Raw genomic sequence first — 27,562 nt, 5'->3', positions numbered from 1 at the left:
TGTACTTTCAGTATGTAAATCAGCATACATATCATACATGTAAGTACTTCTAATCTCTGTGATGCGATCAATCCAGGCACAAAAAAGCTATATTGATTATCAATCATGTAGATGAGAAAGGATGCCTGATGTATTCTTGGTTGTTGTTGTATTAACATGTCTTGTTTCTCTGTTTTTAAAGCAACTGCAACTGAATCCCCAGAGGTGGCTGCGGCAGAAGAACAAGCTATACAACAGCAAAAGGCTGAGGTACTGAGTGTTATTATAATATGGAGATGTGATAATTTTTGTATACTGGCACATATTGAATAGCAACATGGTATTTTTTCCATTTTCCATGTTCACATTGCACAAAACAATGTCAATCAACATAATTTTATATTATATAGAAGAAGATTGTCATATGCATCAAAAAGTTGATAAGAACACGGATTGTGTTCTTTGTTTTTAAAGGGAACCCAAACCCAAAGAGCAGTGTGGATTGAGTGAAAGCAGCAACGTCAGTAGAACACATCAGTGAAATTTTAATGAAAAATAAATTTTTGTGGAATTTTCTGTATATTTTCTTTATATTGTTGTCCACACATGACATCATAACCTCTAGTACGTAGTCTCCTCATCCAGCGGTTCCAACATCAAACTTTAAAATTTCATAACTTTTGCATCGATTGTCTGATTTTCCTCAAACTTTCACTGATGTGTTCTACTAATGTTGCTGCTTTCACTCAATCCACATTTGTCTTTGGGTTTGGGTTCCCTTTAAGTGGCAGACAATATTTTTCTTTCATAAGAGAGATATCAGTACTCTCCCTGAAATACATATGTTGGAAGAATGATGTACGTGACACATTCTGTAAAATTTTTATTTCAAAGCTTCTTGATTGAATGAAGTCACATGCCCAACATTTTTGCTATGTGTATCAATTAATTCATAGAAAATTCCTCCAATAGAAGGAAAGATGTGCTGAGAGAAAGAGAGAGAAAGATTATTTAGGAAGTATTAAAGCCAAATCATACTTCTCAGAAGGGCTCAAAATTCATCTTCCACCATTTGGATTTTGCTTGCAATTGGTATGAAGGGTTTACCAAGAAACTTACCTGCCTGATATGATTTGCCAGGATGATGAGTAATTTTTTTTTAGTATTTTGAGATCAATAGTAGAGTGATTCCAACTGCAGTACACAACTTTTATTCCAGAAGAGCCCTCCCCATTAAGCATTGTGGGAAGGTAGAACATTATGTGATTATTAATCATGCCCTTGTAATCATATATTTCAACAAGCTGCATGTGGTTCACTCTAGCGTGGAAGATTGATGGATAATGCTGTGGCTCAGTTTGTTAATGATAATCAATTACGAAAAAATGACATAGCAACCACAATCTAGAAAGATTTGAGGTTGTGGGCTTCCAGCAAACCTTTTTGACTAATATTTCACATTTGCGCTGTTACCCAACTGAAATTGTGTTGTCACAGCATTATTTTACTTTACACATTTCTTATGCATACATGTACATTTTGGAGCAGTAATTTACAGTTCTGCAGGCATATGAGAACCATGTGTCGGCTTGAATTCATTCACAAAATAGATGCCTCCATTAAAGAAGAAATGTGATGAGAGAGGGAGAGAAAATAAAAGAAAGAGAGAAGATCTGAATTAGAAAGATTGATGACAGAAGAGTATCCTTACATAAAGGGCCAGAAGAAAGAGTTTACACCAAATCACTGATCCCGCCTCACCCCCATCAGGCAGAAGCGAGAGTTAAAAACCTGGAACAGACCTTGCAGAGGGTGAGGAGTCTACTCATCAGGAACACCTTTGCCAAGGAGGAGCCCATCAGCTATTCCTCTGACACCATCGCCGTGACGATGAGCCGCGACACGGCAGCCGACGTGACTGGCCAGCAGATATCCCAGGCTTCCGGAGGCGTGTACCTGCCCCCGTTTCTGGACGTCGTCGACAACCCTGATTTGTACCACGATGCCACAGTGGACACACAGGTAACATGTCATACAAATAGGGTAATTTGCAGAACTAAGTTAAGGGGTCAAGGACGATGAACTATCACAAAATTTCTTTTCGCTCTCGTCCTCACTGGCTCTGCTCTTAATGAATGACTGTAAAAAAAAAAAGACCTCATAGATGTGTATGTTATATTGTGATGCCCCTGTTCAAAATGATATTCATTATCTGCTGATTTTGTGGGAATATGCGGAATATAAACTGTAAATCCTTTATGAATTAGATAAGATATAACAGATAAAATTCACAGTCTTTTTTTTTTTTTGTCTTAGTCTATTCAGAATTGGAAGATACTTGCATATCATCAACTTTACCAAAGATCAAACATTTCTATATGTTGCATTATAAAGATTGTCTGGTTGCAAAACACAGATTGCGTGGTAGTCATTCTGCAAAATGTAATAGATGAATATCTTGAGCAGGCATATCAAGGTAATACTATTTTCAGCTAGCTCAGAAAATCATAAATAAAACTCAGTGCCGTCTTGCAAACCAATGAAAAATTTATCTTGGAAGCTGTATTATTACGATTGTTTTTTGTCGAGCCCACCGGAGGTGCAGGGAGACTAAGGGATCACCTGCGGCGTCTGTCCGTCCGTCGTCCGTCCGTCGTCTGTCCGTAATGCCACAAAAACTTCAATAACTCTTTTCTCTGTGCTTAAATTGCAATCAAACTTCGAGGGAAGAGGGGTCATACAAAGTTTCACATTTTACCATATATGAAGGTCATCTCAAGGTCAAAGCTCACAGGCAGAGGTCAATGAACTTTAGGGCCCAATGTTAAGTTTTTATGGTGCGTTTCTATTATGGGCCATAACTTTTGATCCATAATTCCATTTGTGACTTAACTTGGATGGTAGATGTCCCTTGGGGAGTGGATGATCACCACAAGGTCAGTGGTCACAAGCATGGGTCAACAAACTTTTAGAGCCCAATGTTAAGTTTTTATGGCGCGTTTGTATTATGGGTCATAACTTTTGATCCATAGGTCCGTTTGTGACTTAACTTGGATGGTAGATGTCCCTTGGGGAGTGGATGATCACCACAAGGTCGAAGGTCACAAGCAGGGGTCAATGAACTTTTAATGCCCAATGTTAAGTTTTTATGGCGCATTTCTATTATAGGTCATAACTTTTGATCAATAACTCCATTTGTGACTAAACTTGGATGGTAGATGTCCCTTGGGGAGTGGATGGTCACCACAAGGTCAATGATCACAAGCATGGGTCAACGAACTTTTAGAGCCCAATGTTAAGTTTTTATGGCGCGTTTCTATTATGGGTCATAACTTTTGATCCATAGGTCTGTTTGTGACCAAACTTGGGTGGTAGACGTCCCTTGGGGAGTGGATGGTCACCACATGGTCAAAGGTCACAGGCAGGGGTCAACAAACTTTAAGGGCCCTATGTTAAGTTTTTATGGCACATTTCTTTTTTGCCATAAATTTTTACCCTTTTTATATCTCTTTTTTCTCTTTTTGTTATCTGTTATATCCTATTCGCGTACAATTTCTTGTACGCGAATGGGCGAGACACATTATGGCACTTGCCTTGTGAGTACCCTGAGATACCAAACAGAAATCTCTTGAATTATTCTTTTGTGTGTGTGTGTGTGTGTGTGTGTGTGTGTGTGTGTGTGTGTGTGTGTGTGTGCTGTACCGTACCCTGGGTTCCCCCTAAAATGGGTGAAAGTAATTTTTTGTGCTTTGTGGGAGAACATTTTGTTGCATCAATGAGCTCAGCAGTGCCGCAGCATTATAACATCAGCACTCATCACACACTACACCAGTGATCGCAGAGTCACACACAGACCGCTGCACTGCACTCTATGCGTTACCAGTCCATGGAAGATGTAAAATAAGTAAAGAAAAATCATATAGGACAAGTTAGTAGATTAAAATGATCTTATGCTGTATTACTGTTCATAATTGTAACAGCATGTTTTGAAAAAGTTATTAAAAAGTTTTGTTATTGTCGATCATTATTGTTGTAATTATGGTTAAAAAAAATTAATAACAGGGCTAAAGTTTGCATTATGTTCATTGTCGCCGTCTGCTGAATTTGACCTCCATGATGATGGCAGTGTGTACATATCTTTTGAACAAGAGATGGCGCTATATATGCATGGCAATACCCAGGGGTACTGCGCGGTGCGTCATAATTGTCATATTATGTCTCTTGCATACAGGTCACGACACTCAAAGTGAATCCATACAATTTTGAAGATTCATCGGACCGCATCTCCACAGAGAGTGGGGTGGTCGACATCAGCTTCGAGGTTAACGGAGTGACGATTCCGGTCACACAGGCTGCAACGCCCATCGAGATCACGGTGAAGCGAACGTCGCCGGCCCCGGACTGGCAGATGTTTGATCTGGAAGACTTGGAGGCCAACAACAGCACGAATGTCACCTACCACACCTTCGATGTCTCTTACAATGAGACGGCCGTTACCCTCCAGGTCAGGGGCGGCAACCAGTCCTGCTTTGCCCTGTTGCTGCAGGGTGGGGGATTCCCCAACTTCACCCATTTTCTCGATGCTCAGCTCTTCACCTATGACAGAAATTCAAATGGTGAGTACTTGATGACCCCTAGAGTGCTAATGTATCAGTAGGTACTGTATGATGTCGGTGGATTTTTTTTTTTTTCTGTTCATTTACATTTTATGCATCTAACCTGTGGTTCTTATGTTTCCCAAGTTTACATGATATTATGTTCACACTTTGTATGATTTTTACTACTCAAAGAATCTTCTCTCTTTTTATCGTTGTTTTGCTGTATATCTGATATTTTTCTTTTCTGTATATTTTTGTCGAGCCCACCGGAGGTGTGGGGAGACTAAGGGATCGCCTGGGGCGTCTCCTGTCCGTCCGTCGTCTGTCTGTAACGCTACAAACACTTGAATAACTCTCTACTGAGGACTTCTATTTCAATCAAACTTGAAGGGAAGAGTGGTTATACAAAGTTACACATTTTACCAAACATGAAGGTCACCTCAAGGTCAAAGGTCACAAGCAGGGGTCAATGAACTTTAGGGCCCAATGTTCAGTTTACATGGCGCATTTTGATTATGGCTCAAAACTTTTGATCCATGGGTCTGTTTGTGACCAAACTTGGATGATAGATATTCCTTGGGGAGTTTAAGGTCACCACAAGGCCAAAGGTCACAGACAGGTGTTAATAAACTTTTAGGGCCCAATGTTAATTCTTTACGGCGCGTTTCGATTATGGTTCATAACTTTTGATCCCTATGTCCGTTTGTGACCAGACTTGGCTAGTAAATGTCCCTTGTGGAGTTGATGGTCTCTACAAGGTCAAATGTCATTAGCGGGGTCAATGAACTCCAGGAGTTAGAAAAACATTAATTTCTTCTACGCGAATGGGCGAGACACATTTTGGCATTTTCCTTGTGTTTCATATTTGTAGTGTTACATAGTCTGCAGTTGATACATTTATGCAGCACCCCTTTGTAGAACAGTTAGCAAATTGAAAGGGTTAAGTAGATCGATAGATAGATTGAAAAATCAATCATCAATCAATCAATCAATCAATCAAAACTTCATCTTTGATGTACACTCCTAGCTGTCATTCAGCTGAGTGACTGGTGTTGTCACAGCTCTTGTGATGTGTGCCTGAACTTGCGTCTGGTTGCTGCCACTGGTGATTATCAAGCTATTTTCTTGTCCAGACAAGCTTTGCAGTATGGTAGAACTTGACTATTTGTCCAATTTGATACTGCGTCAGACAGCTGACACAGTGTAAATGCTTATTGTTTTGTGTAATGCAATAGTTTCATACTCAATCCACTGCATCCATTTCTTTTTACTTGTGCTCAACCCACCCTCAAAAAAAAAAACCCCAAACACAACACTCAACACATTGTGACTATCATTTTCACGACAGAGTCAGTGGAATACATGGTCTATGAAGTGTTCTACAACAGTTCCTTCATCGGCGACCAAGCCGACAAGTATTATGTCATGCTACTGGAACTCGACTGCGATGCCCTGTTCCGAGACTACGGCGATCTGGACTTCGCTGATCCCCAGGAGCTCGTCTGGGCAGCTAGCAACACGAGCATGAACTTCACGGGGCCCTACGGATTCCGGGTCCTAAACTCCGGGTGCTCTTTCTGGAACGTCGCAGAGCAGACGTGGCTCCAGGATGGCTGTGAGGTCTGTACAACACCTAGCCTTTTGTCAAGGCCATCTCGCTGTATGAGCTATAGTTATAACAGACGAGCAAAGCGAGCCCAGCCGAACGTGACAGTGCGCGGCCTTTTGAGATCTGCTTCACACATTATTATTCATGACATGCAAACCCTACTGAGTACCGGTAGTCATATTTACCAGTTCCAGTTGACAAATGGAATGGTGCATTCCCCATTCCCCACATTCATCTTGGCGTCACCTGGCCTGTTAGCATGCATCACTGACCACCAGTGGAGGTATGTGATGGCATGCATTGGCTGTGTGCAAATCGGGCTCAGGCAGACAGATCGACACGCAGATTAGTCAATTTTTGCTCCCCAATTCAGGGAATAAAAGTTGGTAATTCAAAGGACTAACATAAGGATCCGAATCAGATCTCAAAAGGCCCTCTCACTCACAACCATACAGCAAGAGGGCCTTGACAAAAGGCAGTGGAACACCTAGCTTTTCATCCTCCTATCAAGTCTTGACTCTATTGTCATTGTTATTTTTTTCCCATTTTGTCTTTACATATTTTCCTTCCATTTTTTACCATTCTTAAAAAAAGATACCAAAAAGATTGAAGGGTAAAAGTGAGCTATGGTAGTTTAGACATATGTATTTAGCAGTATATCAGTATTAGTGAATATTACTTTTTTAGATACTAAAAAAAAACCCCAGAAATTAATATGTGCATTTTAATTTTGCAAACTTTGCAAGAGCCAAGATTCATGAAATCTATATGCACATGAAAGTTCTTGCCTATATTATAATGCATTGGATGTCAGTGGCAATTCACAAAAATTTCATGCCACAAATTTCTTGCTGTACAGTATTCCATAACCTCAAGCATTTTCTCTAATGACAAGAATGTCATCAAATTGTTGATTTGACTAAAATTTCAAACACTGTGTTGCAATGATGAGATGTTTGCAGCAGGTTCAACCTAAATGATTGCACCAGTCTGTTCTGATAAGGCTAGCTGTTGCCCAGGAATTTTACAATAATTGTAACTTTGCCATCCTAATGTGGAAGGTTGTGTGAATGTCATTTATATCCAGTTTTGCATTCCTGTTCATTTCAAGCAAATTCATAATCAAGCAAATTCATAATCAAGCAATCTTAAAAGTTTGAAATTGACAAGACTGTATTAATCATTGTACGGTTGTATTGCTGATTCGTTTCTGCTGTACATTGTGTAAAGGCAACGAAGAAAAAATAGTTTGTTAACAACTGATGTTTATGGCTTCAACAATGTATGTATATATACATGTACATGTATGTTCTTGTACAATGATGATACAGAAATCAATATATCAAATCAAATCAAAATTAAAGATTTCTCAGATTTGTTGCCATGGCTACCGGCTCTTATAACCACAAGGTTTTCAGCCCATTAGCATGCTGTTTCTTGCAGGTTGAGGCCAGCACTGACTACAGCGAGCAACACTGCAAGTGCACCCATCTCACCTCCTTCTCCAGTACGTGGATCGTGCCGCCGACCCCGCTGGACTTTGACTACATCTTTGCCAACGCAGGATTTCTCCAGAACGTCGCGATGTACATCACCACCATCGTCATCTACGTCATCTTCTTCTTCATCTTCCTCTGGGCCAGGCGGAAGGACCGAAAGGATTTGCTGAAGGTATGCAAATATATCGGCCGGGCTTAAAACGGGGACAGCGGGCTGGGGCAGTTGCTCAGGGTTCACGTCACGAGGCCGACACCCACGAGTCATACAGATTTGCCTAGTGTCGAACTTGTGGGCTGTAGGACTCATGGGCTGTGTGACTTGTGGGTGTCGGTCTTGTGGGATGATCCTGTTGCCACATCTCCTGCCCTTTTCAGTGTTTGGTTGTAATGAGAAAATAATATGCAATGGACATCTAGAAATAAAACAGAATTGTCATGGAAGGCTATCATAGATGATGAATGTATTATTGTAGGAGTGCTACATGTTGTTGGACGCAGGTACAGAACGAGTCTTAGCAGACTTGAAGTCCTCGAGGTGCACTGATTTATTCTGAGGCTGCTTGCCCTTGGCAAAGTTCGGCAAAATGAATTGAATTTGCATAAAGTACATTTGCATCTTTGCATATTCAAATCAATGAGGGGAACCAGTCGAGGTAAGAGGAATGGAGGAGGCCAAATAAGATGCAAGAATCATATTCCTCTAGATTACAAATGAAAGCACAAAGGATGAAGATGGCAACTAGCTGGGGTGAATACTTAAAGACAGAATGTTACACAAAAGAATCAGATCTGGGCACTGTTTTATGAAGAGTTATAATTGATTATATATAGGTGATTTCTGTAATAAGTCTATGGCAGCCTGTGTATTAAGGAAATTTAAAATCAATTATATCTCTTGATAAAACTGGGCCCTGGGGTGCCATGGATGAACACATCTGAATGGGGAAAGAATGAAGGTGATCAGAGGAATTTGAATAATGTGAACTTGAAAACATTGAGAACTTAAAACTCATGGAGAGCTTTCTTTTCTTGTGGTAGCCTTCATGTAATTTTATGTAACTATAATTTTGCCAAAAAATATTCAGTGTCTGAGATTTCTGACCATACTTTTAAAACTGAATAGGCTTTACTCAGAATGCGTATTCATATAACTAGGTTTTGTTTCTTTGTTTGTTTGCTGCTTGCTTCAATTTTGTCAAATATTGAGAGATTGTGAGTTATGTTTCTTGATATGGAAATCCGAAACTGAGAAGGGATATGAACTAAGGATGCTGCTGTCAGTCTTTGCAAGTTCCTCTCTTAGTATTCTTTATATCTTTTCCCGTCACAATATCTCTCACTCTTCCACCTTTTCCAGATATGAATATTGAATAGGATAGCAGTGTTCTAGTTTTATTAATTAGATTTTTTTCTTCCTGTGTGCATGGATATTTCCCCCATAAACGAGAAGGCATGTTTCATAATATTGAAAGAAAAATTGTAAGAGCAGCTGCTAGAACTTAGACTTTTGAGACACCATGTAATTTTTATTCCGGACCATCGTTTAAATTAAGTGTGTGCGTATCTTGACTCAAATATCTATTAGTAAGCTGCGGTATCTGAGAAGATAGCTTGATTACTGTAAAAGCGGACATTTTTGCACGACTAATTGTTCATGCTCAGCCGGGTAGAATGAGTTTCGCATGTTTTCAATTTCGTGGAATCAAGGCATCAACTTCTGGAACATATGGCAAACAAAAATATTCACATGCTTTTATTTTCGCGCAGTTTCTTGTGCGAAATGTGCAAAAATTTCAACACCACAAAAATGTCCACTTTTACAGTATAAGTAAGATGTGTACAATTTTTGCCCATGCTACAACGACAGCTTGGAGTAACGCCAATGGCAGACAACAATGCACGACACAACTACTACTATGAGATTCTTGTTTTGACTGGTCAGCGGAAGGCTGCGGGAACCGACTCAAAGGTAAGGCATTATGCAGCACACGGGGTAAGCGTTGGGTACCTTTCTGCCACCTTTTGTGTGGTTTAACTTTATATTAGGTAATATGTGTCCTCTCTGATCACCTGTTGATATTGTCAGGATCCTTCTTTTGTGCAGAGCATATCTCAAGCGTAATCTCATCTCTTGAAGGTACTGTTAACCATTAGGGAGCAGTGATCAAGTTATCACATTTGATGCATGTGTGTAGGTCAGTTGTATCACAAAACACCCTGCCATTAAAATTTTTGCAATGAAACCTAAAATATGAGGAGATATCACTATCTATCTAAATAAACCATCAGATGGTTTATTCTAGAAACAATTTTATCATGTTTATTTTTCATGTTTTGTATATTTAGCAATACGTAACATTGATTATGTTGATTAACATTATTACATTCATTGGTTGTTTCTCTCCCTAACTCACATTTTAGAACTAATTATGAAGCACTAAAGCTTGGTTTTTGTTTTATCTGCGAATGGTGAATAATGTCTTTAAGTTGAAACTTCTGTTGCCTATATAATAAGCTTATGACTTCTATCCTCTCTTCAATTCATTTTTCATGGAAATCACACAGTCCATCAACTTGATACTGACATATGTTAAGGATAGCAATTATTCCCCTTGCTTTCTGAAAGAGGTGAGTCAAGTGCTCTTTTGTAATGCTAGAAAAGTGATTTTGTAAAAAGAATTGTCTTTATATTTTCTTTATATTGTTGTCCACGCATGCGTCATACCCTCTAGTAGTCTCCTCATCCATTGGTTCCAACACCAAAACTTTGAAAATTCTGAACTTTTGCATCGATTGTTTGATTTTCCTCAAACTGTCACTGATGCGATCTACTAATGTTGCTGCTTTCATTCAATCCACATTGCTCTTTGGGTTTCCATTCCCTTTAAAGATTTTCTGTGCTTTAATTTTCCTCAATTCCAGGTCAGCTTCATTCTGTCCGGTGAGAACGATGAGACAGAGGTACGGCAGTTTGAAGATGACAAGAGAAAGGTCCTCCGTCGTGGCGGTACCGACAGATTCCTGATGGCTGTGCCAAGGTTCTGCTTTTCCCGTCTATCTCTCTCTCTCTCTCTCTCTCTTTCACTCTCACACTGTAACATACATTATATTTGAACAATGCTGTCACACACTGTAGTGGTTGCACATTCTGTAAAACCAGAAATTTCATGTGCGTGAAACTTTTGTGATTTTCGCAAGGAGCCAAGATTCGTGAACAAAGTAAAATGCACACAAAAGTTTTGGTCCACACAAAGCAGTGAATGCCAGTCACCGATTTGTCAAAGTTTCATGCCACAAAAAAAAAAAGACCATCAGCTCCAACTTGCAAAAGTTTCATGCTGAGAATGTTTCTGCTTTTATAGTAATGTGCATACAAAAACATACCAGTGTTCACCAGTTTTAAAGTTTAATCGAGATGTTATTTGATATGTGTTACTAGCCCCACAAAACATTCACACAAAAAAGGAAAGAATTACTCAGACAAGTCACTGTGTCTCAGAATGCAGATAGATGGTAGACCAAATCATATCCTTTTAAAGACCTCTACGCTGGGATGGCTGACACATTTCTACACTGTATAAGCTGTTATTTTCACAAATTTTGCGAATTACAGTTGGATTGCGAATTTAACAACACACAAAAATGTCATGCGCAAGGGTAACAATGCATTTAAGAGAGCATCGGTGTCAATTCACAAAAACAACATCCCTCAAAAATGTCTGTGACCTCCTCATTCACTAAAATATCTGTACACGAAATTAAGAGCTTATACAGTAGTTAAACCAAGAAAAAGACTATGAATACCCTATAGCAGTACAACTATATTTCATATCAACTATGTTGTCTGATGTGGTAATTATGTTTCATGCCATGACTGCAGCTTGATGTTAATTGCCTATTAACTGATATATCTCAGGCCACTTGGTACTCTGAACTACATGCGTATTTGGCACGACAACTCCGGATCGGGCAAGATGCAGGGGTGGTACTTGAAGTATATCGCTATCAGAGACATTCAGACCAGGGAGAGGTTCTACTTCATCGTCAACCAGTGGTTCTCTGTCGTCGAGGATGATGGCCAGGTATAGAGTCTAATCTCACAAGTCTTATCCTTGTGTTTTGAACATTTAGATTTAGACCACTACTACTATACTGTAGTAGTAATAGTAGTAGTGGTAGTGGTAGTGGTAGTGGTAGTAGTAGTGGTAGTGGTAGTAGTAGTAGTAGTAGTAGTAGTAGTAGTAGTAGTAGAAGTAGTAGTGGTAGTAGTAGTAGTAGTAGTAGTAGTAGTAGTAGTAGTACTACTACTACTACTGGTACTGCTATTTCTACTGCTACTACTGCTACTGTTGCTGATAATGATAATATGTGGGAGTCTGCGGGGGGGGGGGGGGGGGGGGGGGGGTGTCAGAAGTCAATTTATCCCCTAACCTGCCATTCAATCAAGATCAATTACTTGGTCTATCACATGCAGAAGAGTAATAGAAAATGGATGGTACTTCTTGTCTTTGTTTTTCTCTGTCTCTTTTTATATGTTTTCCTCTCTGTCTCCTCTCTGTCTCCTCTCTCTCTCTGCTTTAAACCCTCTTGTTTTCATCTCTGCCACCAGATCGATCGCCTCGTTCCCGTCGCTGGCCGAGAGCAGATGCAGAACTTCTCCCACCTCTTCAGCAACCACTCCCGCAGGAACCTCAACGACGGTCACCTCTGGTTCTCCATCCTGGCCCGCCCACCGGGCAGCCGCTTCACCCGCCTCCAGAGGGCAGCCTGCTGCATGATGTTCCTCTGGCTGGAGATGCTGGTGAACATCATGTGGTATGAGGTCAGTCCTCCGGCCCACGCCCAGAACCCCATCAACCTTGGACCTCTCAGCCTGTCTCCGGCTCAGGTACGATTCTTCCGCCCCAAGCTGTTGTCGGCACACATTTTACAGGAGTTTTTACCTCCGCCAAGGGGGGAGGTTATATTTTAATTACTGTTTGTTTGTTTGTTTGTCCGTGTGCAAAATAACTCAAAAAGTTGCAAACAGATTTGGATGAAACTTGCAGGAAAGGTTGAGAATTGCAAAAGGAATAGATGATTAGATTTTGGTAGTGATCCAGACATTTTTATGGGTTTTATGAAGGATTTTCAATATTTTGGCAGGTAGGGTCAATGAACTTCGGAGTTCAAGCTCTGCATTTTTGAGGTTTTCATACGCGCACTAAAGTGCATGCTCTAGTTTCTGCTAGGGTGAGGCCCGCCGCGCAGCTGGAAGTTGATGACGTAACAAAAGGGAAATAGGGCGATTTTCAGCATGCATACATATGGATGGAAATCGATCTCTATGGAAGAACAAGATCTTTGGTAGAAATTAGCTGCTTGGCAGAGATCTGCACTCTCAGAGTGCTTCTCTAGTGTGACAATGATATTGATACAGTCTTCTGTATCCCGGGTAGTCCCTTGAAGTGTTACCACTGCTGCTCTACTAGAGGGTCCTACTGTTATTACTGCATCTTTGCCGGTTACCCAAGTTTAGAGACATAAACACGGTTTCTTTTATTGATGCTTTTGTGCTGTAGATCAGCATCGGTGTCCAGGCCAACTTGATTGTGTTCCCAGTGTCGCTCCTCGTCGTCCAGTTCTTCAGGAAGTCGCGACCGCGAAAGAAGCGACAGTCCCGCCTCAAGGAGGCCGCCCTCGCTGGCAAACCTGCACGCCGTTTCAAGCGAAAGAATCGCAAGAAGGCCTACACCAAGCTGGAGGATTTTGTAAGTGTCCTAGATCTCAAACAGTCTGTCTTCCTATGTTTTTCTCTTTCACTATCTATCTATAAATCTCTCTCTTCTCACACTCTCCCTCTCTCTCACTATAAATTTCACTATCTACCTCTCCATTTCTGTCTATTATATACATCTCTCACAATCTATTTATATGTGTCTTTCTCTTTCACTATCTGTTTCACTATCTACCTCTCCATTTCTGTCTATTGTATACATCTCTCACAATCTATTTATATGTGTCTTTCTCTTTCACTATCTGTTTCACTATCTACCTCTCCATTTCTGTCTATTGTATACATCTCTCACAATCTATTCATATGTGTCTTTCTCTTTCACTATCTGTTTCACTATCTACCTCTCCATTTCTGTCTATTGTATACATCTCTCACAATCTATTCATATGTGTCTTTCTCTTTCACTATCTGTTTCACTATCTACCTCTCCATTTCTGTCTATTGTATACATCTCTCACAATCTATTCATATGTGTCTTTCTCTTTCACTATCTGTTTCACTATCTACCTCTCCATTTCTGTCTATTGTATACATCTCTCACAATCTATTTATATGTGTCTTTCTCTTTCACTATCTGTTTCACTATCTACCTCTCCATTTCTGTCTATTGTATACATCTCTCACAATCTATTCATATGTGTCTTTCTCTTTCACTATCTGTTTCACTATCTACCTCTCCATTTCTGTCTATTGTATACATCTCTCACAATCTATTCATATGTGTCTTTCTCTTTCACTATCTGTTTCACTATCTACCTCTCCATTTCTGTCTATTGTATACATCTCTCACAATCTATTCATATGTGTCTTTCTCTTTCACTATCTGTTTCACTATCTACCTCTCCATTTCTGTCTATTGTATACATCTCTCACAATCTATTCATATATGTCTTTCTCTTTCACTATCTGTTTCACTATCTACCTCTCCATTTCTGTCTATTGTATACATCTCTCACAATCTATTTATATGTGTCTTCCTTTCTATCTCTCTCTCTGTATAGACGATAATCTTGAGGTATATGCACCACTATGCCAGCTGACTACAGTGCACTACCATTGTAACCAACACAATTTTAACAAAATTCTCAATACAACAAAGTAAAAATTCAGGTCCCACAATTATCACATTTAATATCTGTATATACACTCAGCAAAAAAAGAAAGTAAACGCTTTTTTAAGTTCAGATTTCTCATCGAATAATTGGTTGAAAGCTACTGTATTATATATCATATTGAAGGTGATTTGATTGGCTATCAACCTGGTAGGTCAACAAGGGAAACTTTACGCATGAGTGATTACCATTGTTTTTCTCTTCCAAGGCACAAAAGCAAAAATTGCAAAACTGAGCAAGTCATTCATGCGTTTGTGCTCTTCCATGGAACAATAAGAACAAACAACAAATTTCACACAAAAAGAAACATGAATTAAGTTGCAAAAATTAACTTTGATCTCAATGATATCGCTAAAGCCCAAAAGATCAATGAAGGCTAAAAATAATGGAGGAAAATAAAGCATTTTATGTCAAATCTAAATTCAAATGAAGTAAGTGAAGAAGTAAAAATTCAACAAAAATGGTAGAAATTTGAGGGGTTTTTTTTTCAAATTAAGAAATTGTATATAATGTTTTGTTCTTGAAATTGTCACATGGACTCTTTAATCACTAGATTAAAAGAAATAAATGAAGAAATTCTTCTCAATTAATCATCTTTATGCTTATTATTCCCTATGCCATTTGAAGTTTGACTTGACAGAAAATTCTTATTTTTCCCCTTAAGTTTCCCACTTTGTTTTTCTTAGAGGTTATAAAGAGATAAAGAGAACAAAAACTTATTTTTCCTATTTCATTCATGTCTCTCATTGTGTAAAACTGGTCTTCTGTTATCAATGTTATTCTGAAGGGCATTTGCAAATGAAAGAAAACATGTCAATTTTTGCAATTTTTGATTTTGTGCCTTGGAGGACAAAAGGAAATGTGCTCACTCATGCATAAAGTTTTCTTTTTAATTAACCTATAAGCTTAATAGCCAATTAAATTACCTTTAACATGGTATATAATACATTGATTTTCATCAAAATTTTCTTATGAAAAATATGACTTCGAAAAAGTGGTTACTTTCTTTTTTTGCTGAGTGTACTTTACTGTTTGGCTTTAACAAAATTTCAAAACAATGAAGGGAACAATGCCAGTCCAAGGACTTCTGTGTTAACAGGAGTCGCCTATAGGCCTACATGTTACACTTTTGTTGGTGTGAGGAACCAAACTAATGTCTTTCGTTGGTTTTTTTTTTTTTCTTTCTTTCTTTTTCTTTTTTTTTTCCAGGCATCCCCTAGCCGCATTGTTCTGGAGGAGAGCAAGCAGAAGATGGCGAATCCTGTGGCAGGAACAAGGGCGGAGCCCAGCCTGGTCATCCCTCCAATCCCCGGGGCTTACGAGGAGCCCCCTGCCCTTCAGCACACTGCCGTACAGCCGGCCTACTCATCCAACTCCCCTGGTTCCCAACCACCACCAGGCTCTGGGGACTCCACGGTAAAAAAGTGCCACAGACTGTGGCAGTTGATCTCAACATTTTACGTGCCCATGCGCTTAGTCTAACTAGCTTGTTCATCAGCATTTAGCAATCCATCCAAACTTAGAAAGGATGGTAAAGTAATGGTGGAGATGAGGATTGAGCTTTCAATTTTTTGCAAGATACAACTCTGTACCATGAAACCACCTATATAATGTTTCAGAGCTTACCATTCAAATGGGAATTCAAAGCATATTTGACAAAATTGTGTTGGAAATGACTGCAATATCCAAAAAAAAAACAACAAAGTAAATCAAAGCAATCCTAATAACAGGTGGGTACCACCTTTTATTAGTGTTGCTTTGTTCAGCTATCTCAGTCATTTTAAAACCAATTTTGATCAAGTAAACATGGAATTCCGCTTGAAATTACATACTCTTTCATATTTCATAAGAGGTTTCTCATTATCTCCACCAGAAAAAAAAAGTTAGAAGTCTGAAGCCTGGGCTCCTTTTCGTAAAACTTGTCGTAACTAACTGTTCATGATACTTGTTAAAAGGTACTGAAATCCTTGCATCTGTTTGGCTGAGAGCAAATTTGTCCTAGAAATGCGGCAGTTGTTACTGATGCCAAGTTTTATGTAACGGGACCCAGGTCTCAACCAAAACTACACCATCCCTTTAACTTACTTGTAAAGTTAGTATGCCCACTCGGTGTAGCAATGTGCCTCAGTCCAACAGGAAGGCCAAGGCTGGCATGATGAGGACCGGAGGTATTTGGTAATCCCTAGAACCACAATGACAATGAATTTCCATATGTCTATGCCAATCGGGCTACAAAACATGCCAGCTGGAGTGCCAATCAGCGACCAAAGTACAGTTAGGGTGAGGCACTTATCGTTGCTGGGGCGACAGGACCTAGTATTTTCAAAATGTCCAGGAGAGCCAAAAAACATGACGACCAAAGCTCTATAGCGAATGGGATAGCCTTTCCTTTGACATGCCGTGGTGGCTTTATTTTTGGAGTAAGAGAGTTGGGATTTGGTCAGGACATCACTTAACCCTTTATTTGACCATTAATCAAAAAAAGTTTTTTTCATGAAAAATTCAGATACAAGGTCTTGTCGCCCCAGCGACATTATACACACCACCTGGACTGAAGACAATAATGAAAGCAGGAGGCATGCTAGACTCAAATTTAGAAGAGAGCATTCCAAGCTACAAAATGTTGATTCTTTGTTTGTTTCTTTGTTTGTTTTTTACTTGTTGTGAGTAGCATAATCTTTTTGTTTCTTTCAGGGTGTAGAGTTACAGCCGACTAGCTTCCTGTCTTTCATGTTATTGCAATATTGTGAATGATATATGTATTCAGTCGTGAGCCATCATCAACTGAGGAGAAAAGAAGGTGTGTGTGTGTGTCTGTATACGGTGCCATTAAATGTGACAATTTAGATTAGAATTTAGATGGTGATCAAAGTGGAGAGCTCACTGGTGTCGTCTATTTTTTTACAGAGTCAGGACTTGTGAATAAAGTGCCACAGTGTGATGTCGTAATCATTCATCACCGTGGAAACTGGTTCTGAACAGCCTCCTTGGCCTAAGTGGGAATGCGAGCACTTTAATTAGTTCTAACCCCAGCTATGACAAAAAGATTGTGAAATTATCACTTCGGTACTCTATAATTGATGACTAGTGTTACACACACATGCACACACACACACACACACACACACTTGCACATACCGCATCAAGCTAAATACTGGTTAGTGATAAGGTTAGAGTAACGATTAGGGTTAAGGTTAGGTTTAGGGTTAGAGTTTGGGTTAGGGTTAGGATTATGTTCAGGATTATTATTAGGGTTAGTGTTAAGGGAAAGGTCCGGGGTAATTGCCTAGGGGGTAATTGCCCTAGACCCTGCACACACACATACACGTCTACCTCTTCTCTCGCACACTGTCAGGTATTGATCCAGCCGGACACACCCAAGCGGCGCAAGAAGTTCTCCTTCCCTTGGTGGTGCGTCATCGTCGCCTGGCTCCTCGTCATCCTGAGCACGGCGGCCGCCACCACGGTGGTGGTCTTCTACGGCATCCAGTTCGGCGACCTGACCGTCCGGGAGTGGCTGGCATCGCTCTTCACCACCTTCATCGTTGGCATATTCTTCACGCAGCCCATCAAGGTATGGTGACTCACAAGGGGAAAAAAAATTAAAAATAGAAAAGCACTCGGAAAGCGCAGACCTCCACCACATTTCCATCGATACATGCATGCTGAAAATCGTTCAATATCCCAGTGATAAAGAAGCCTTTGTGTACCTCATCAGCTTCCTGCATGCTGTGTGGCGCCTCGAGCAGCGACGCACTGTAGTGCACGTATGCAAACCTCAGGTACCCGCAGCTTGAACTCCCAAGTTCATTGACCCTTTTTGCCAAAAGATGAAAATGCCTTCAAAAGTTCATGAAAATTCCTGGATCACTACCAAAATTTAGTCTATTATCAACTTTCCCTGCAAGTTTCATGTAAATCCATTCAAAACTTGTTGCATTATACAGCACACAGACAAACAAACAAACCAGCACCAACAAAAACATAACCTTCTTGGTGGAGTTAATTAAATATGAATATGCTTTGCTCTGTATGCCATATTTTTTAGCAAGTCTAATTTTTCGCAAATTGAGACTTCCAGACAATTTCGCAAGTGGTTAGTGTTACGATTGTGGATTCAAATTTGAATAGAAAAAATGTATGTGTGCATGTCACATTCAAGGGAATCAATCTCCTTGTCTCTAATACCCCTTTTATACTGGGTGTTAGCTCGCTTCAGGTACGGACCTGAAGCGAGCTAACTCTCAGTATAAAAGGTCGAAAAATAGTTAGCCCAAGCTAAAGTCAGCCCGCTCTGGGGGGGAGATCAGGTCCGCTTCAGGTACGGACCTGAAGCGAGCTAAATCTCAGTATAAAAGGTCGAAAAATAGTTAGCCCAAGCTAAAGTCAGCCCGCTCTGGGGGGGAGATCAGGTCTGCTTCAGGTCCGAGCTAACTTCAGTATAAAAGGTTTCTCGAGTTAGCTTGAGCTAAATTCACTGACCCGTGACCGGAAAGTGTGTACGGTGCTTCCGGATTGCAAATCGTACGTTTACTGCTGTACGAGTGTACTGTTGCCACCGGCGTGCTGTGTATTACGCATCGCATGCACTGGTGTAGTATTTTATGCTGTCACTGTTCGCTGTTCGGTAAAACTCTCAGTGAACTCTTTGAGGTAGCAAAAAATAAAAAAAAAAAAAAAAAAATAGACCGGTGCAGGACGTACACTATTATATATGCCGATGACTGGTTGAATATCGCCAGTAATGTATAACAACGGAACTGAATTCGTACTCGTAAGTATGCTAAGTATGCATGAAAACTGTCTTTGAATTTTCGTGCTTGTGGGAAGGACAGCAGGCTAATGGGGAGTAGGGGGGGGGGCGATAGGTCTGGTCTACCTTTGGTGGTCGAGATTGGCAGTATAAAACGACTTAGTCCGAGCTAAAGTTAGCTCGCTTCAGAAGCGAGCTAAAAGTCATGCGCAGTATAAAAGGTGTATAAGACAGAGTACTGTATGCGCCGAATATTTTGCAAGGTGTTTATTTTCACAAATTTCGCCAATCGGGTGCTACTTGCAAATTTAAAAACATGCAAAAATACTAACTCTGTCTGATTCCACCATGAGTGTGACATGCACGCACACCTTTCTCTGTTAACTACTGTATTCCTCAATCACAAATTTAACCACTCACGAAATTGTCAGAGTGTTGATTTGCAAAAACTTAGTCTCTCTGAATATATAGCGCATACAGTATATCATGTATTTGCTCTTAAAGAGGTGATGTACTCACTGTCTGTATAAGAGCTGACTTTGTAAATTGTTGCTGATCATGAGGAGACGTTGGAGTGCCCTTAGTGATGGCGGACTTTGCTCCACACGCAAATGCTCTGCGCACTCACAGAACCAGTGATCAGAGTTTGTTAGCACAATGGGCAAAGTGCCATTTTTTTATCTTTAAGAGTAAGTCCATCTTCAGATAGAGCAAAACATAACCTTCCCAGTGATACCTCACTTTTAACATAACAAGGAATATTATGAGTAGGTAAGTAGAAATGTCCTGAATTTTCTTATCATTTTGTTTGTCTTTAGCAGCTTTAATCACAAATATTTCAAAAATGGAGAAAACCTGTTTTGTGATCAAGTCCTTCAATTGTACGGGCCATACTTGGTTACATAGAGATCATTCGGCGTACTGCAAGTCCGCGATCCTTGGCTGATACCAGATATGCTAGCAAGGTCCACCATTACTATAAAAGTAGGGCACGATCACTCTTGATGTGCAGTGAACAACTTTACTCCCGGCATCACAGAACAATCGTTTGGATGTTTTGCGAGTTTGCTTTCCAGTACCTTCTAATATATTCACTCCTTGGTTAATAGTCTTCTTTTCTTTTTCTTTATATTTTTTTTTTATGTGAAACAAACAATTTCTTCACATGTGAGAAGATGATAAGAGAATTAAGCAACAATATTTCAATCAGGAAGATCAGCAAAGTTGAAGTGAGACGAATGAAATCATCCGTGTAGGGATCTTGGAGGGCCATGATCCGTCTGTAGGCTGTCTGCACTGAACATGTCACAGTGGATGTAATGTGTTTTTTTTTTTCTCTATCTCTCTCTCTCCCGCTAGATCCTGTTGATTGCTGTGTTTGTAGCCTGCATCATCAAGAGCCCCAATGCCGATGATGATTCCGACATCGAGGAGGACGAGGAGGAATTTGACCTCAACCCCGATGAGGAGTACTTGCACACGGTGTCGGGTGAGGCCATAAACAGAGGAAGGAGTGTAATGTGTTCATATCTAAAGGAGATGAAGATGTATAGGTGTAGCTACAGATATATGTATAGCTGTAGATACACCATGGTATATATGTATAGCTGTAGATACACCACGGTTGAAATATAGGTATGGGCAGATATATTCATGATAATTACACTAATTAGTTACACTAAGTATCGTTGTCACTGTTGGTGATGCGGTAGACATGAATATCATATAATTGTAGATGCATAGAAATGTCGATATTGGTGCTTTTGACAAGTATGTCGTGCCTGTTTGAATCCACTGGTGTCGTATTTGATATCTGTGTCAATTGAGGTGCAGGTGTTTGTATAATGTGTATGACACTGTACATACACTATGTTTTGAAAGTGTTGGTGCTTGTGTCAAGTAGGCCATCCTTAAAATTTAGGGATAGATGTCTGTGTTGATTATAAGGGCCTGGCATAGATATATGTATGTGAGTACATGGATGTGTGAATATAAATGTGTACAATGAAAGTATGTGTGGACATGTCACAGTTAGTCAAGTTGTAGGTAATAGATATGGGCCCTGTTTTACGAAGAGTTATAATTGATTACAATATAGTTGATTTCTATGGTAAGTCTTTGGCAACCTGGGTGGGGTAAGGAAATTTATAATCGATTATATCTTTTGATAGAATGGGGCCCTGAATTTGTGCAGGGGTGCATATGCTAGTTTTTTTAAGGGAATATAAAGGTGTCGTATGTAATCATGCAAGATCACACTGTGTAGCATGGAGATGTGTGGATGTAGATGTAAAGCTGCAGCGGTAGATTCAGGTGAAGTTATGTAGAGTACCAAAGTGTGCTGTCATAGGCATTCATTGCCATGGAAACTGGTTCCAGACAACTTCACCTGCCCCAACTATCTTTGAACACTATTGTTACTATTAGCCCGTTCCTTAACGGGATCCTGATATACCAGGTTCCCGTGGCGTCAACTGATATACGGGAACTTGGTATACCAGGTTCCCAAAATGTATGCAGGAGTTCCTGCATTCCTGGCCTAAATTCATATCAATCCGTGTTTTGCTGCACAGACAATTGGTTTTAATAGACAGATCAGAATTTCTTCAATCAATATCTGTTTTCTTTCTGTATGAAAACTGCGTTTATCGCAGTATTATTTGACTTTTTCCAATGAAGTGTGCGCTTGTTTCGTGGTAAAACTAATATAAAGATGTACACAGTGATCCAAGGGTGAGCTCGGTAGATATTTGACTTTGCTGACCCCATTTACTTGGTCTTTTGTGTATAACAAAACAGTCTGTGAGCCCATCAGCGCATACTCTTTTCACACCTTACGCCTGATAGATATTTTCGTTGTTCGATGACACATGTAGTTGACTGTGGAAAGGGATATATATGCACCGCTTGACTGCCGTTGAATAGGTGGATTACCAACCTGTCCATTCTCTGTCGAACTGCAAAAAGAATCTCATTTTGGGGCATTGAAGGTGCTTGGAGAATTGCGGGAGGAACGGGTTAGACCATTCTTGTATCTGGTTCCACTCTAAGCCATAACAAAAGACTGTGACATCATCACTTGGTGCTGTATACTCTGTGGTTTTAGGGTTGGTTTCAGATTCAAGTCATGTGGCTATGTTCAGCTCATATAACGTCACCTGCCTCAAAAGGTTCACTGAGGTGTTATTTGATTCCCTGATACTGTCTCCCTGTGACAAATGGAAGTTGTGAAGTGTGCAGTGTAGTAAGTTTAAATGCCTCATTGTCGGTTCTTTGTGTGGATTCAAAGGAAAAGAATTAATTTTGCCATTGAATCTGTATCAACAATTATAATTCTCTGTATAGGTAATTGCTAATAGATCTGATATATTGAGATGTGGGTAAAAGGAAGAAGACTTTTTGCACCAGAGCAATTAGGTAAATATGTTGGGGTTTTTTTCGTGCCAGGCAGCCCATCGTGTTGTATTCTTTCCGTAAAACATAAATACATGCCATATGTACTGTAAATGAGTTACACCTTGTCTCTTATTTTTGTTTTTGTTATGATGATGTCAGATATGATAGTAATATATCTGATAATGATGATTATACTGATGTGTGTGCATTGTTTCCATTACTTTTGTTAATCTCTTTGGAGATTCTTCAATTTGATATGACAGTGTCTTCCTTCCAGGTCACATGACCACCAAGAAACGTTGTCTGCCGTACAAGCCCCCGGACCCCGAAGCTCTGGAACGAGCCAGAGAGAAGCGTCTGAAAGAGATCAAGATGTACGCCATCTTCCGCGAGATCTTCTTCTACGTCGTCTACCTCTGGGTCGTGCTCATGATCAGCTACGGGAATGCCGACCCCTCGTCGTATCGCATGCAGGAAGACTTTGCCAACGAACTGGTGATCGGCGACGGAGTGCATTCTTTCAATAAGGTGCGTTGGCACCCTTAATTCCATTTCATAGATATTTGATATTACGATTCAAAACTGAAAATCTTGTGATAAAATAGTGAGTTATGCAGTTGATACCATTTCATCCTGTATCTGATACAAATGTCTCAAATGCAAAGTTTTCATCCAGTCTCTTGTTTGTACATCATGTGTCATTATTTTGTTCTTTCCTGTGTGCTCATCTCTAAATGGTCAGAGGTCAGAGGTCAGAGGTCAAAAGTCAAAAGTTCACTGGCTTTCTCACAATCAGGGCCAATGCTGACCTGTGTCTAAAATTTGCAATGAATATTTCATTCACAACATCAATCACTATATGTGTCAAGCAAAACTCAGTGTTTGAAAAAAGAAAGGATTATATAACCAAGTGGCATTAAATTGAATTGGATGATATGCAAGGCTGACATTTCTTTTGAGTTAGGCATTACCCACCTCAGAACTACCCTGATAAAGGGCTTCCTTTACCACTGTGCTATCCTGAGGTGCATGTGAGATCAGGGACTTCCCCCCACTCGCCCTTGTCTCTTACTGATCTCCTTCATAGGGCTACAGGTGTATGTTGATTTATGTGACTGATGTGTATAATATGAACATAAGATGATGACTGGGGTGGGGGGCAAACATGCAGAATGTTCCCTCTAAAGGGTTTGTGTCACTAAATGAGGGAAGGATGTGATCGATTCCTTGACCTTGTCTCAAGACTTACAATTACCTCCCCAAAATATTGTTAAACGTGAGATTATAGAACACTGATTAATCTTCTGTGATGAGGACTTCTCCCCACTCGCCCCTGTCTCTTACTGTCACGAGGACCTAAAAACCGTGACAGTTACCTTGTTACATATAAACGGATAGAACCTGCATATGCAGTATGTAAAAAAAAAAAAAAATTACAATCAGATATTCATATTGAAAACTTCCAGTGTTATTCGACTATCTGAATGCTATTCCAGGGTCTTGAAATATTTACATCTTAGCCATATTTTGCAGAAAAACCCCATTCAATTTGGTTAAGTGGTCGTAGAGAAATGTGAATCATTGTGAAGCATGTTGTGGATGTTGTTATTTCCAAGTTTAGCAATTGGATGTTCTTGGAACTGTATATTCATGTGTGAGCACAATGAAAAAGAACTTGGAGGGAAGGGATACCTGCCATGCTCTACAAAAATCCTCATTGTCTTTGACCACTTAAGCAAATCGGATGGGGTTTTCTGCAAGACGTGGGTTATACGTTATGGTTTCATACCCTGAAATTGTATTTGGATTGATTCACTATTTTTTAAGTTATCATTGTGGAGGGTCCCATTGTAATTTTTTTGTGGACATACAGTATTTGATGAACCCATACAATATATCAAAATGTATACCTTTCACATGATTCCCAGGTCAACAGCCACCATACCTTCTGGGTGTGGTTGGAGCAGACATTCATCCCTGCTATCTTCCCGCAAACATGGTACAACGGCGAGCCGGACCCAGAGGTGGAAGGTTTCCTGGCTGACCAGAATGCCTACATCATCGGCTTTGCTGTTCTCAGACAACTCCGGATCAAGCATGGTAAGTTTGAGGATAGGTTACTAAATGGTGCAAATGTACACTACTTTCATCTACATGCAACCTAATACAAACACAACATGCTCCCAAGGTTGCCTGGCTCTAATTGTAAATGCCCATGTGATTTACTTTGTGTTTTATTTTGCCAAATAAATGACCTTAATTCGCCTCAATCAATGCAATTTCAAAGACACTGTTTAAAGGGTAATGGACTCAAGATTCAAGAGGGTGCTATTGCATCAACCCATGCTTACCCATTTGCCATGTTCCAAATGTCAGTTACTGGGAGTGTGTCAATGAATGTTTGAAATGATGCCATTGTCACTTCATCTTGATTTGGGTGTTGTTCCCGGCTGGTTCTGTTGACTTTATACTGATCCCTTAAAGACGAAGATTGATTTCCTAGTACTTAAGTGCTCAGTTTATCTATCTCTGTTGTAATGAGAAAAACTGATTGTGCTTCTTGCATTGTTGATAAAAAGTAAGCACACATCTATCTTTCAAAACAAACCATTGTAGGGAGGATATCAAAGCAATGGGCGTACATTGAGGCCTTTTTGTCCGTACTTTGCATTCTTGAGACATCAACAAAATGACATTTGTCCATGCCCTGTAGTGTCAAGGTGTATATTCCTGTCAATATTGTCCCTACCAGGGCTTTGCCAGGTGGTGAAGGAGTTTGAGGGAAAGATTCACAACTGCACAGTGAGCTATTCAGTCCGCGCCGAGGACAATGAGGACTACGGAGCAGGATGGACACCGTACAACAACGCCACAATCGATCGCAGCGAGTACAACTACACGGAGTCATCAGAGATTGACAGCTATCCGTATCTGGGTCGGCATGGCTTCTACTTGGGCGGCGGCTACGTGGCGAGGCTTAATGGAGGGTTGACCGCCACGCAGGCTCGACTGAGTCAGCTCTATAAGGAGGCGTGGCTTGACCGTTACACGCGTGCTGTCTTCGTCGAAATGGCCACCTACAACGCTCAGGTGAACCTTTTCGGTGTCATCACTCTCCTTGCTGAGTTTCTCCCGACAGGCGGGGTGGAGACCAACTACCACATCAACATCATACGCCTCTACAACTATGCCCAGGGGTTCGGAGCGGTGCGCCTTGCCTGCGAGATTCTCTTCCTAGGCTTTGTGGTCTTCTTCATCTTCCGTGAACTGAACAACATGAGGAGAGAAGGGGTGCGCGTCTACTTCAAGTCCCTGTGGAACTTTGGGGAGTGGGTCATCATTGGCTGTGCCATAGGGGCCACGGTGATTTACTTCTATCGCTTGTACGCCACAGAGAGCCTCCTTTCGAGGTTCACGGATAGAAAAGGGGCAGAGAGGATCAACCTGCAGCACGTGGCCTACTTGAACGAAATCCTCACCTACTTGCTCGCCATCATCGTCTTCATAGGCACGCTGAAGTTCATCAAGCTGCTTCGGTTCAACCGCCGCATTGGCCTCCTCTCCAGCACGATCCGCAGCTGCTTTAAGGACCTCGTCCACTTTGGAATCATGTTTGGAATCTTCTTCATCGCCTACGCCCTCGCCTTCTACCAGATCTACTTGCGCTCGCTCTTCAACTACTCCGACTTCTTGTACACTGTGGAGACTCTCTCCACCGCTATCCTCGGCAAGTTTGACTTTGTGGCCATCCACGACGCCAACCGCTACCTGGGGCCGATTCTCTTCTTCTTCTACATGGTCACCATCACCTTCATCTTGATCAACATGTTCCTGACGATCGTTATTGAGGCCTTCTCCTCCGTCAAAGGCGACATCAGCCGTCAATCCAACGAGTACGAGATGGTTGATTTCATGCTGAACACCCTCAAGAACTGGGTGGGCTGGTCGTCCAAGTCGAAGACGGCCCTCCCCATCGAGACGGACGCCCCAGCAAAGAAGGAAGACCAGGACCTGATGTCTGAGTTCCCGGACAAGGTAGAGCAGCTTCTCGACAGCATCGCTAAGGTCTACTTCGACACGGCCCACTTTGAGGACGTCATCCGGGGCAGCGGCCTGGGAGGGTCCAAGTCCGGCGATGCCTTTGGGCCCAAGAAGAGGCCGGTCAAGCATGCTGTCACAGGATAAACCAATAGAGAGCACTCTTGTGGGAAGATGAAATGTGTAATATGTGATGTGCTGTTTAATCACATATGTTCTCAATATACCTTACACATTACTCAGAGTGACAATACACTGTCAACTGATTTTTTTTTTTCATTGTACACTATTAGAAAGGAAGATTGAAAGCATATTTTCACATGTTGTTTTATCTATGCTGTTTACCATACCAAGTTCTATAATGTTTCAATTTCGCATTATCACAGATATAATGTAATCCAGATACATGTAAGCCTGTATCTTTGTATCTTCATTCCGGATTTCTGAAAGCATATTGGGCATCTGGCCATCGAGGAGAAATTGTCAGTCATTGCTGAGTTCAAAAAGACTTATTCGTAATATGATCCAGTTACAAAAAACAGCTATCTGACATGTTGTTGCAAAATATGACGCTCTTATTTTGCAGTTAGTTTCTTTTTCTCCTGGTTTTTACTGTTTTTCAACCGGCTATGTTTGCTTGTTTGTTCTATTCTGTTTTGTTTTGTTTTGTTTTGTTTTGTTTTGTTTTGTTTTGTTTTGTTTTGTTTTGGGATGTGGATCACAACAGACTTGTCCTGATAATTACATTGAAATCTATGCTTAACTTTTTGACTAGTTTTGCATACAGACAAACAAACAAGCA

The 27,562-nt window shown here is 40.6% G+C and overlaps 1 pseudogene; it reads left to right on the top strand.

Annotated features, from left to right (window-relative positions):
* LOC139713392 (uncharacterized) overlaps nucleotides 1–27,226 on the top strand; it is a 53,618-nt pseudogene extending 26,392 nt beyond the window's left edge.
* Nucleotides 27,227–27,562: the final 336 nt, after the last annotated feature.

This window comes from Diadema antillarum, unplaced genomic scaffold (assembly GCF_040938485.1).
Source record: "Diadema antillarum isolate AM-2024a unplaced genomic scaffold, OU_Dant_1.0 seq00001956_RagTag, whole genome shotgun sequence".
Lineage (NCBI taxonomy): Eukaryota > Metazoa > Echinodermata > Echinoidea > Diadematoida > Diadematidae > Diadema > Diadema antillarum.
The sequence above is the reverse complement of the archived record's forward strand: the minus strand, read 5'-3'. Positions and strand labels throughout refer to the sequence as shown.